Consider the following 12018-nt stretch of genomic DNA (forward strand, 5'->3'; position numbering starts at 1 on the left):
CTGTTGAGCCTCAAATAAATTTTCTAGTCTAAGACTATAGATAATTGTCTGAGATAAAAGGCGTACAAGGCACACGTTCGCTCACCCGCACCTAGCTCTACTCTGAGATCTGTACGTTTCATACTCCTCGCTACCACTCCTTATCGATGGTCTACGCGTATTTTTTATCAGCTATTAGGTGGCAGAAGCGACCGTTAACAGCCACTCCATTGCCCGTCTTTGATCTGTTGCATAGAAAAGGCAAGCCAACAAAACGAACCAAGCCCCCTTTCCAAGATTGATGGCGCTCAAGCGCTTGTCACGTGATTCCAGCTGTCTCGACAGGGCGAGATTCTTTCAGGCGCATAACCTGGTTAGTGATCACTCGTCGTGTCTTCTCAAGTCCGATTGCAAGGAAGCACTACTCAACCCTTCACTCTCTGCGAGCACTACTTAGGCAAAAGGTGAGTCTTTGGATGTACGTTCGATTGTCCGCTGCGCTACTTTGCACTTTTCCCATCGGCTTGAGCGGCAAAACAAAACATTTTGCGATGCAAAGGCCTGCTTTTCTCAGTGAGTATAGACTGCGCTTCGAGTAGAATATTTCCCGTGGAGGGTCAAAGGCATTCACTCTTTTTCTGCATAAATAACTTTAACAAGAAAATTCGGAGGGCGGGAATTTGTGAACGCAAAGCGCATTTACCAAGATAAGTGTAAAATAAAATATAGATCGCTTCGGTTGAACGGCGCCGATCTATTCATTTCTTCATGATTATCGTTGCACTCGCTGACTGCATGTGACAGGCCGTCATCAACAGGCGTATCTGGTAGGAAGTATGATTACTGTGAACAACTGACTCAGTGAACCGCAGAACAGTGTGTTGTAATCTCACGCCTATTATTATGGCGCGCAAACATTTGCAGTGTTGTAGACCTACAACAATTTGTGTCGTCAGAATGCTGAGCGCGCGGGAGAAAGTCTCTCATTTGCAGATAGATAATCACTCTTGGGGTCCAAAAGTCACTGATTTTGTTTTGATTTGTCAACCAGGCACTGTGTTTTCCCCAAGGCTCTGAGCTGCTTGAAAAGTAAAAATTAATAATTTTCTGGCTCAGATACAAAAAATGAACGAAACCCCCGTTGGAGTGGTGACTGCGCATTCTTAATAATGTCACGACTGGATAAACCGAGAAGCGGTAGCGGGGCGTCTGAAATGCGAGAATGCCCGTGGAGCAGCGAGGCACGGTTTTCTCGACAAAAGCTGCGCTCGAGATGCTGTGCTGCCGAGATAAATAGGGAACACGATTGGTTTCAAAAGAAACCATCCTGTGGCCAGGTAAATTGCCCGGCTAATTTGCGGCGACGATAATACCGAGATTGAAATAAGGCGCATAACGCATCAAAATGCGGCGAATGGGCGTCCTCTGAAGCCTCGAGCGCTGTTTATTATCACTCTCAAACTTAGGCATGTCACATCCCCACAGCGCTTCATCGCCATGCGTACAGGAAGTCCATCTTTCGCTACATCGTTAGCGCGATCATTGAAGTCCCTGGAAAGAATAGTGAACCCTAGCGACGTGCTTTGGTAGAGACACGCCGAGCCCATGACTTAACGACAAAATAATCTCGCTAAAACTGTTTTCCCTGAAAAAATAAATTTTCAAGATAGTGTGTGCTCGTACTTACAGCGACCTGTATGGTGACCGACAGCTGACAAATTATGTACTTTTAACTCGAGCGAAAACAATGACAGATTTTGGTGAGCAAATAGAATACGAGCTGATTTGAATACTTGCGAGTCCTATTTCTGATTAAGAAATGTCAGCTTATTTGTATAAAATATGCACCAACCATTCACCATTTGACTGATGTATGAAGCATTGAATCTTGGGAGTGCAGTGTAAAAGACTGAAGGAAAAAATACAGTAATATTGGTCTTGAAAATTTAATAACCTGACAGATATTGCCACTGAAAAATACCTGTTCCACATACTGGTCAATGTATCGATTCTTTGAACAAAGAAAACTTGAATGTATAATCGTTCGCGCCATCCCCTCTCGATATCTGATTGGTTAGCAGTAAGTGTGGTTGTCGTTCAGAAATGACTTCCATCTGAAATAAATAATGTACAGCAAACGATGTGCAATTCCCTGCCGTCGATGACCAAAACTGATATCCCCGCCATGCCAACAGTTGCTCGTCGTCAAGGGCGCTCACTGTTGCTCTTTCTGTCCCGAAGAGATCTGCAATAGCTCCACGATTTAACATAAATCAAGGTTTTAATGTTTTCTTTCGGTGTCCTGATTTCAGTCGGTTTGTTATTCCGCTTTTCTTTGGTCGGTTGATATAGAGTTCAAATTACCAGTGGCTGGCTACTTTCCAAATCCAATCCCACTCATAATTATTCCATGTGCACGTGTGCTTACGTCGAATTATCTTTTTTGCACCGGAAAATGACATTAAAAATTGAAGTCCTTTCATGATACTGTTGAAAGGAGTCAACCCGATGTTTTCAGTCTAACACTCAAAGAGAGCCTTAAATATCGACGTCGCCTTGTTGATTTGAGGTGATAGCCACCTATAGTGTCTCACTTCCAGTTATCGCAGCGTAATGACTTTGACCGTGTGCTCGCCCCATATCGTGTCAAGATAAAACCTCTGAGCATAGGAAGTGCAATAGTGAATTTGAACAAACTGCCAACGCTAATAGCTGGCGACAATACTCGGAGAAGAGTACACAAACCAACGACAAACTGAAGCACGGCCGTGGCGCACAGACATTACAATTTTGTGAAAACGAAAGGCGGGCAGCATGAAGTACGAAATATGTCATTCGCACTTTATTTATCTCAATTAGCTTTGAATGTCATGTGTTTTCCAGCCTTGTTGTGGTGTATGTAAAATGTTTTCTTATTCTTCTCCCCAAATCATGTCAAATAACCACATATACAATACAACAATACCCATCCAACCTTTATGTTTAACGTTTGTAAAACCCATTGTTGAAGACAGGGTTTGAGTCCGACCTATAGCTAGATTCCATTAACAATCATTGCATTTCAAAAATCTCCTTACTGTACGCAATGCAATAAGTTGCCAATACTATAATATTTTGTATTTCAACGTACTTAGGGAGCCTTCAATAATTACAGGGGGTGGGCCGGGGATGGGGGTCGCCTTTTACAAACGTGTCTTGCGGGAGGGTCACTTCTTACAGAAGCTGATTTTATAAACTTATTTACCTGTAATCATCCATGAGATATTTCCTGAATAGGAAAATACCAGCAAAATGCACCCATTCTTTGCAATACATGTTCATAATACACAAGCTGAAGGAGATCATACACATCCTTCAGTGTAAGGTGATAGGAGATATTTTCATACTATAAAAAATATATACCGCCGGCTTTCTCATGACAGTACTTAAAGAGCTGCAGTGACAGTCGCAGGTGAACACTTCGCTTAAGGGCATTGTGATTCGCACCATTACCGACTCTTTTAGTTGGGGCAATCTCAAATGTTACGACAAACTGTTTTATGTCGTGTGTCCTGAGCTGCGCAGTGGTAACTATACAGAGTTAAACGCGACTTAAAGGTAGCATGCTCCTAATGTACGAATAATCAGACTCTAAAAATTTTCCAATACTTTTTTGGTCTACCACTTATAGGGGCTCATTGTAAAGATCTTGGCATACTGAAATTTGCGTCTTCATTTTCAGAATTGGAAATTTTATTCCTCCTTATTTCGTTAAACGTTTATATTGAGTTTCAAATATCGTTGAATGCTAGTACCAACTTTGCACTGTAACCTCTGACTTATATTCTTGAATTGGTAGGAGAATTTTTTAAAGTTCGATTTGAGGAAGTTTCGAGCAAAGTGACGTGTACCATCCAAGTCGAAGGTTCATTGTTAGTTATCACTTAGTAGCTCAAGAGGGCACACTTTGCAAATTATTTCATGGCATTGCAATGTTTTAGTCAATTAGACTTCATTCAACGGAACGGCTAATATCTTAAGTCAATTGCTACCGGAAAGACACGATGTATCGAGTTGTATAACGTATAATTTGTTGTAATCTGTATTTTAAAGTTTAATAGTAAAGTAACAGGGTACCATACGACTGCTTGGATTAAAAAGTCAGTTTAATCAGTCGCATAGACACGTCTTATCTTACAAACAACTTAAAATTCATTCAATCGTTGATAGAATAGCACTGATCGCGAAAATGATATCAGTGATTGCCGCTTTGGCAAATGAACTGTATTCATTATGTGCGTTACATTCTAATTGCTATCGAAGTAGAGATATCATGTGAGTTTTGACCGTAGAGTTGGCTGGCTACCTTCTGTTTGACCTATAAATATTGATCGCGAAACACTGAGCTTTAATCCGCACTTAGATGGTACAGGATCATCCTTTGGTGATCTCTCACACGATAAGCGTTGTTCTCCTCATCGAATGATGCACCCACTTGGCGAGCGAATGAAGAGCAACAGTTTTTTCCATTTCCTTATCGGTTGCCATCCTTTAACAGGTTGTAAAAATGCCAGAATTGCGTCTGGATCTTTTCATCAATGAGCGAACGTGCCTTGATGGCAAGCTTTAGTGACTAATCTGTGGTAACAGAGACGTTAGCAATTATTTATGACATCGGATGTACGGTTGCTCACAGTGTAGACAAAGCTAAATGCATTGTCAGCATCACTGTCCCTTTCTGCCGCTGGTTGCCATGCGCGAATGAACAGGTCAATGGTCAATCTTCTTTTGTTCAGATTTCTACAGATACGGTAGCGTAGTAACGGGATGACATCTAATCAGTTAACTTCCTAAAATGTGTACTAGATCAAAAAAAAAGACGCAGTAAAAAGATTGGGATTGTAGTGCATGACTATCTTTTCTTAAAAATTACATTACCATTACAAAGTTCATCCAATTACACCGAGATTAGTTGGCGTGTTTCCTAACTTACAGCGGAAAAGAGGCTAGTGAATATTCATGAATTACAGGTCACGAGGTCATATCTGCCAAAGCTAACGTTTTTCTCAGAGACAAATGGCGGAATTATTCATATTCCGTTTTATTCATATTCGCTTTCTATTAAATCAAAAACAGGGGGGTGAGTGAGTAGGTTTTATGGTTCCCAAACCATCGTCGTCATGACAAATTAAATGATAAATACAATAGGCCAAAAAAATAAAATAAAGGTTTGTTTCTGGTCATTGACATGTGGCAAAAGTGATGCGGCGACGCGAGTTTTTTTTTCAATTTTTTTTTATTTTTGGTGGAATTTGATACATTTTCCCCTTTTTTCCATAGAGGCAAATGAAAAACAGAAAAACAGAGTTGACGCGCACACTTTGAAGTGATTTGGGCGATGACCAGAAACAAATCAATTTTGTTTTGGCGTTACCACCAAGTAATTAGAAAGTTATGCGTTGCAATGTGAAAAAAAATCTAACTAAATGGACTGAAAACACAGCTCGTTAATCTACGCAAAATGAGAAATGTACATTTATCTTTCTTCCGATCCAGTGATTTCAAACACACGAGAGATGATGTTGATTAATTGAAGAAATAATTGATACAACAACAAACGTAACCATTACGCAGCGATCCGTCGGTAGCAAATACGGCTAGTTTTCAATCGGGTTCGAACCCACAACATACGGCATCAGTCGCCTACCGTAGAGGCCACAGAGAGAACCGCTCGGCTAAATCTCCACTCCCAAAAAAGAGTGGTTCAATAGCCGGCTAAGTTGTTACATTTTTCTGACTGAGACGGCTCCACACGTTGTAGAGTTCGTGAAGCACTCACGCACGCATGCTCACTATCACACATTGCAAGTTTAAACATTAGCGCACGAGGACAGGAGAGACGCCGCCAAATACTCCTATGCATACTTTATTGATATAGACAAAGCTGCCTATCCTCAATGGCATCTTTGATTATGAATCCTTTAGTTTTGGACGGATACTAGACATCACTGGCAAACTTTAGAGGACGCCCCTTAAAATATCCGAGATTTTATAGAGTTCCCCTTACTTTCTCAATATCTCCTTTCTATATAATCGGGGGAGGGGGTGATTATCCAACTAAACCATTTCATAAGCCCATCCCTCCATTTATTCATTGATTATAATCTCTAGGACATATTCGTGATTCACGAACACATCAACTCAGTCTGTGTTTCGGAATTTGGTGACGTTCCAGGGACGGTTTTTTTAAGTAGCAGGGAGACATTTCCTAATCATACGACGTCAGCAGATTACATTAAGTAATGATTTTTTCAAAAAAGGAAAAAACAGCCGCCGTAATCAAATCGAGTGTCGTTTCCGATATCCCTCCAGTATCATTGTTTTGCCGTTAGGGCTATCTTGTTGACATGGTAATGCGGATGTTGTCGTCTTGGAATCGATGGTTTGTCGTTTCGTTGCTGACCAATTCAAGTGATCACATTTGAAAGAGAAAAATCGTGCAGTACAAATATATCCGCTGTTAATACCAGCCAATCCATAAACAAGCTTTGCGGGTGATCCACACTCCCCTCCCCCAGTTTTTGATGTGTTACACAATTTTAGCCAGAGTCAAAGAACCAAGCCTCGACAACAGCAACCGCGGACTCTTGAATTCAAAATAGTGCAGACGACACCACGAAATAAGCATGATCTCACTGAACTGAAAGTTGGGAATCTTGTGCAAAAACACCGATAGCAACTCTGACGGTTGTGTGGCTTCGTGAGTAACAACAACTTAACAAGCGAGCAAAAATAACTGAATAAGAAATCACGGCCATTTTTTCAATGGTTAGTTTAGTGTTTATCCTTCATCAGCCATTGAAAGTCTATTGCCTATTTATTTTATCAACAGAATTTTCTCAAATAAGAAGTAAAAGTAACAGCGATACAATTTTTGCGGTATGCCTTTGATTCCTGACCCTCAGCATTGTTTATCAAAGCCGCTCATGGTAAACTGTAACCTATACTTTCAAACTACAAATTTCTAGGTATAAATTGCGAACATTAACGCGCCACTTAAGAATAGAATAGAGGAAACAAATCTATGGTTAGGAAGTTAACGGCATTCTCCTCAGTGGCCTCAACAAACTCTATCGGTAACACCATTAGAAGTTATCGCGAGACTTTAGCGAGAAATGGACAATTTCTTACAGTGCGCGAGATTCAATTTTTCTCACTTTCAATCTGCGAGAATTGTGATTTCTCACTGTTAATCTCCGAGAAGTACAGATTTCATCAAAATTTTTGGCGATGAATCTCAGGAAAACAAAGTTCTCGCAATCACTTTGAATTGTATTTCTCGCAGTTTTATTGCAACACTTACACTTTTCGCAGATTGACAGCTAGAAAAAAGGATTCTCGCTTGATTCTCGCACTAAGCGAGAAAAATGTCGATTTCTCGGTAAATTCTCGCGATATCGTCCCATTGAGTAACCCTAGCGACTTCCAAGGAAGTATGTGACCTTCACGAAACATTGTTTTCGCTAAACCTCGCTCTCGGTAATATTTCCTCTAAAAGCAACACGTGAAAATAAAAAATATTACGTTTTTGCACCCCCATTCCTATCTGATGACAATTTTTTCGTGCGTCGTTTACTTAACGTTGGCGGGCGTGTGCGACCGAACACCGTCACCGCCGAATTTCCGATGAGACAACATTAAAAAATCGTGAGATTTTCCGCATCAAGTGACGATGGACAAAATCGATGACCCATGCTGTTGACTCAACACGCAAGAAAGAAGTGATTAGAAGAGGCTTCGTAACGGAAAATCACGTCGAGGATGTTAATCCAAAGTGTTGACAGAGACACGTCCACGTTCATTATCAAAGCTCTTCAAAACATATTTAAGTTTCTGAAGGTCAGTTCGTCAGGAAAAATAATGTTCTTCAAATTCTACCATTTCGTGTCCCTACAATTATGAACAGCAGTTAAAAAATAAGAAAACATGGCATCTTTTCGGTTTTTTCCCCTCGGAAATACTTCATAGTGTGTTTTCTGTGCACCTGAATTTGAAATAGGGACATTCAATATACAGGTCTGAAATAGGTAAAATCTGGATAGCTTCATCCTTTAATCAATGTCCTCATGGTCGTCATGGTTTCACACGACTATAAGCATTGAACACATCACAAAAAATGAATTAGCTGGTAAACAAAGGCGCGTCCACATCAGTAAGATCTATATCAGAGAATACCAGCGTCTGGGCAGTATGACACCTTTCTCCAATAATCAGGCTACAGTCATCACTGTAAATTCAGTACAAAGCGGAATAAATTCGGGAACAATATCATATTAACTATCCAGGGACACACGTTTCTTGTGTTGTGATCATGATCACAGGCCTCAACATTTTTTGACAGTTTTCTGCATCAGATGAACTTCATCGTTCACGGGATCTTTTCGCACTTTTGGGCTTCGCCATTGAATTTTTTAATCTATTTTAACGCAGGAGCAAGAGGTGACGTCTTGACACGCGTTTTGATACTAATATCTTGAAACAGCAGTGAAGACTGAATCGCCCGTACAGAAAAAAAAACCCAGTCAAAGTAAAATATTTGATCGAGACCAGCCTTTAACAATCAATCCCTCATCGTGAATGTGTATCGATCGAACTACAGTTTCTCGTTGCTGGTTAAGGTAGTATGCGCCTCGAAAGTGCAAGACTTACACACTTGCTCAAACTTTCCTTAAGGAATCATTCAACCATTCTCTTTTAAAATCAAGAATAAAAATGGGGGGGGGGGGGTCACCGTGCACATTTTGGTACCAGAGAAACAAATAACCCAAGATGAACCAATGTTTAAAATTCAAAATGGCCGCAATCCTTGGGTTAACTGTATGGAGAAAAATGAAATTTTCGAATTTCGAAAAACTTAGCCACTGAAAAGTTTTCTTACATCAAGAGATTTAAAATAATTCCCCACAAGTGGTATATCAGAAAAGAATTGTAAAAGTTTGAGAGTTTGAATATCTGTCCCCGAGGCGCGTTTCCCTTAAGGTAGAACGCACCTCGGGGACAGACATTCGGACTCTGAAACTTTTACAATTCTCTTCCGATATACCACATGTGGGGGCTCATTTTAAAGCTCTTGGTGAAAGAAAAACTTTTCACCGGCTTAGTTTTTCAAAATTCGAAATTTTTTATTTTTTCCATACAGTTAACACAGGGATGGCGGCCATTTTGAATTTCTAATATCGGTAAATCTTTGGTAATTTGTATCTCTAGTACAAAAATTTGCATGGTGACCCCCTATTTTTATTCTTGATTTTGAAAGAGAATGGTTGAAAGATTCCTTGAGGAAAGTTAGAGCAAAAGTTTCAGTCTTTCACTTTCGAGGCGCATACTATAAAGAGAAGCTAGCAACAACAATAGGGCTGTCCACAGTTTATGTCATTGTTCTCTCATTAATATGCAAAAATAAACTTTTGTCTGCATTTTTAGATTACGCTTTTGAAAATTACGCATGCAAAAACGACGAAAACACATCTTAGTAGGCGACTGCTAGTGTAACAATGAACACTAAAAGGCATATTCACGACACAGAGTACAAGCTGCAAAAACGGCCATGTATGCAACATTGATAAAATTTGTCCGCATTTCAAGCTGCGTGTCCGATGTCGCGCGCGTACAGCTATATTTAGTAACAAACCTGTAACCGTGAACAGCGCTATTTGAAGGCCACGTCTTGTGCGAGCTGCAGGTCTGTTCGGCGGCTTCTTTCTTGAGAAGTGATGCCAAAATTATTATAGAGAGAGAATCCTTTGAAATATCTCGCACCTGACCCGCAGAAGTCAAATGCTTACAATGCCTTTGTTCGAGCAGTTACTTTTCTCTAGAAGTGATACGATCATTATGGTAGAAGAGAAAGTCTTTTAAATCTCTCGCACCTGACCCACGGAAGTTTAATGGTTAACATCCCCTTGTCAAAGATACCGGCAACACTATACAGTGCGCGCAAATCGTAAATACAAAGTACTTCAGGAGCAGCGTCATCGGATGGGGTCATGGTAACCATGACAACTGAGAAAGAAGACAATTTGAATACTATTTACAAGGGGGCGTGCTTACTGTTTGACGATCGTCTTTATTGGGCAGGTTAGAAAAAAATTCAGTACTCGAAGTTAAAAGACACAAAAACTGCGTGGAATATATCATTCTGCTGCAATATTTCATAGATGGTCAGAGTACACGTCACATGTTGCAGTCCTTTGACATATCTTTTTTTTTGAAACTGGGAAAGGTTGTGAAGAAGAGTCAGGTATTCCCTATGGAGGCCGGGTCATAATTTATGTAAGCAAACAGCATTTTACCCCGGGAGATAAGATAACATTGAATCACGGTCACGAATATGGGGCCAACTAAATGTATCTTCAGAAGCGATATTTCTCTGAAAGGGAGACGCACCGGATGCACATTGTGATGTCACTTCCATGCTTTGCGTATTTCTTCAGTTTTTGCAAAAAGAGACAACTTTCACAACAGATGTAAATTCCATAAAACGCTATGGCAACAGTTTAAACAGAAAAGAATGGCCGAGGGGGTGGGTAAGTTTGTCGGTTCTTTGCAAACATTTCCGTATGTTTACACACGCAACACGCAAGAGGGATTATGAAGTACTGGAGACATTTACACGAGGTCCCGCAACAGCTGCAAATGAACGAGAAATATTTACAGGTGAACGAAGACATCAAACTCGTTTATCTTACACGTCAATTCTTTGCTTTATCATACCCAATTTTTGAAGTACCGATCGATAAACCATCTTTCACAGTTCTGAAGAGGCAATCGATCAAGTTGGGTATCTCATTACTTTCTGTTCAAAACAATCTACCACATTTGGGTCGTGTGGTTGACATGTTCCTACCGGCAGAAGCATTATTGAAAAGAAATACTGCAGTTGATACATACAAACGCCGGAAAGAGTCATTAAAGGATAATGGCACACCAGTAACGTTAGACGTTCCAGCTTCTTGTAAATATGCATTACCATAGTTTTGCCATTTAAAATTTCCTCTGTTTTTCAGATTCATTGATCGTAAACCAGCAGATCAACGGCAGCTGTGCGGCGTCCTATTTCAATTTGATATATATATATATATATATATATATATATATATATATATATATATATATATATATATATATATATATATATATATGTGTGTGTGTGTGTGTGTGTGTGTGGTGTGTGTGTGTGTGTGTGTGTGTGTGTGTGTGTGTGTGTGTGTGTGTGTGTGTGTGTGTGGTGTGTGTGTGTGTGTGTGTGTATTAAACGCACACCCATACAGATGTCCTTATGGGATTTCTTAGTGCTCGATGCTAAATGCAGAGCGTTATACATAATAACACAAAACACTTTAAGTACAAAGTAATTATATCTGTTACTTTGTTACTTAAGGTTCATGTATCCCACACGTTTGCCCAAAATACATTTGTTTGTGTAAAAGGTACAGAGTTATCAGCGTTTCAATGGCTGTCAGTGGCTGAATTATTCTACACGTCCAAGATGTTATGCACCTCGGGGGCAGATATTGGGAGTTTAAAATTCTACAATTCAGTTTTTGGTCTACCGCTTGTAGGGGCTTATTTGGAGCTTACAGAATAAATGAAATTTTCACAGGCCCTGGATTACTTTTGTTAAAGTAAAAAAAAGATGTTTCCCTGTAGGGTTAATACATAGATGGCGGCCATTTCTCATTTTAAGTGTCGTTAATTGGGTAATTTGTGTCGCTAGTACCGAAGTTTGCGCCGCGACACCTGGTTTCCTGTACTATAAGTTGTTTCACATTCGAAGTCTTTCTACCTTATGAAGTGTGGTCGACGTACGCCACTTTCCGAACTGAACAGATGTTTAAAAAAAGCACCCAAAAACCCCACCTCCCCCCACACAAAACATGTTACAAGGTATGTCCAACGTAAAAGGACACAAACGACTTTATACACTTTACGTACTCTTCTCTTTTCATACTTTTTTGCTTTCTACAAAATCTAGCCATGGAGTGACAGCATCAAAATAGG

At 40.1% G+C, this 12018-nt stretch overlaps 1 protein-coding gene across 1 annotated transcript in view; it reads left to right on the forward strand.

Annotated features, from left to right (window-relative positions):
• The first annotated feature begins 305 nt into the window (after nt 1–305).
• Nucleotides 306–12018, forward strand: part of LOC139133198 (uncharacterized) — a 126257-nt gene continuing 114544 nt past the window's right edge. Inside the window, exon 1 of the mRNA XM_070699647.1 lies at nt 306–443. The gene's annotated coding sequence lies outside the window, so the exon portion shown is untranslated. The remainder of the gene's footprint in view (nt 444–12018) is intronic.

Source organism: Ptychodera flava, chromosome 1, assembly GCF_041260155.1.
Source record: "Ptychodera flava strain L36383 chromosome 1, AS_Pfla_20210202, whole genome shotgun sequence".
Classification (NCBI taxonomy): Eukaryota; Metazoa; Hemichordata; class Enteropneusta; family Ptychoderidae; genus Ptychodera; species Ptychodera flava.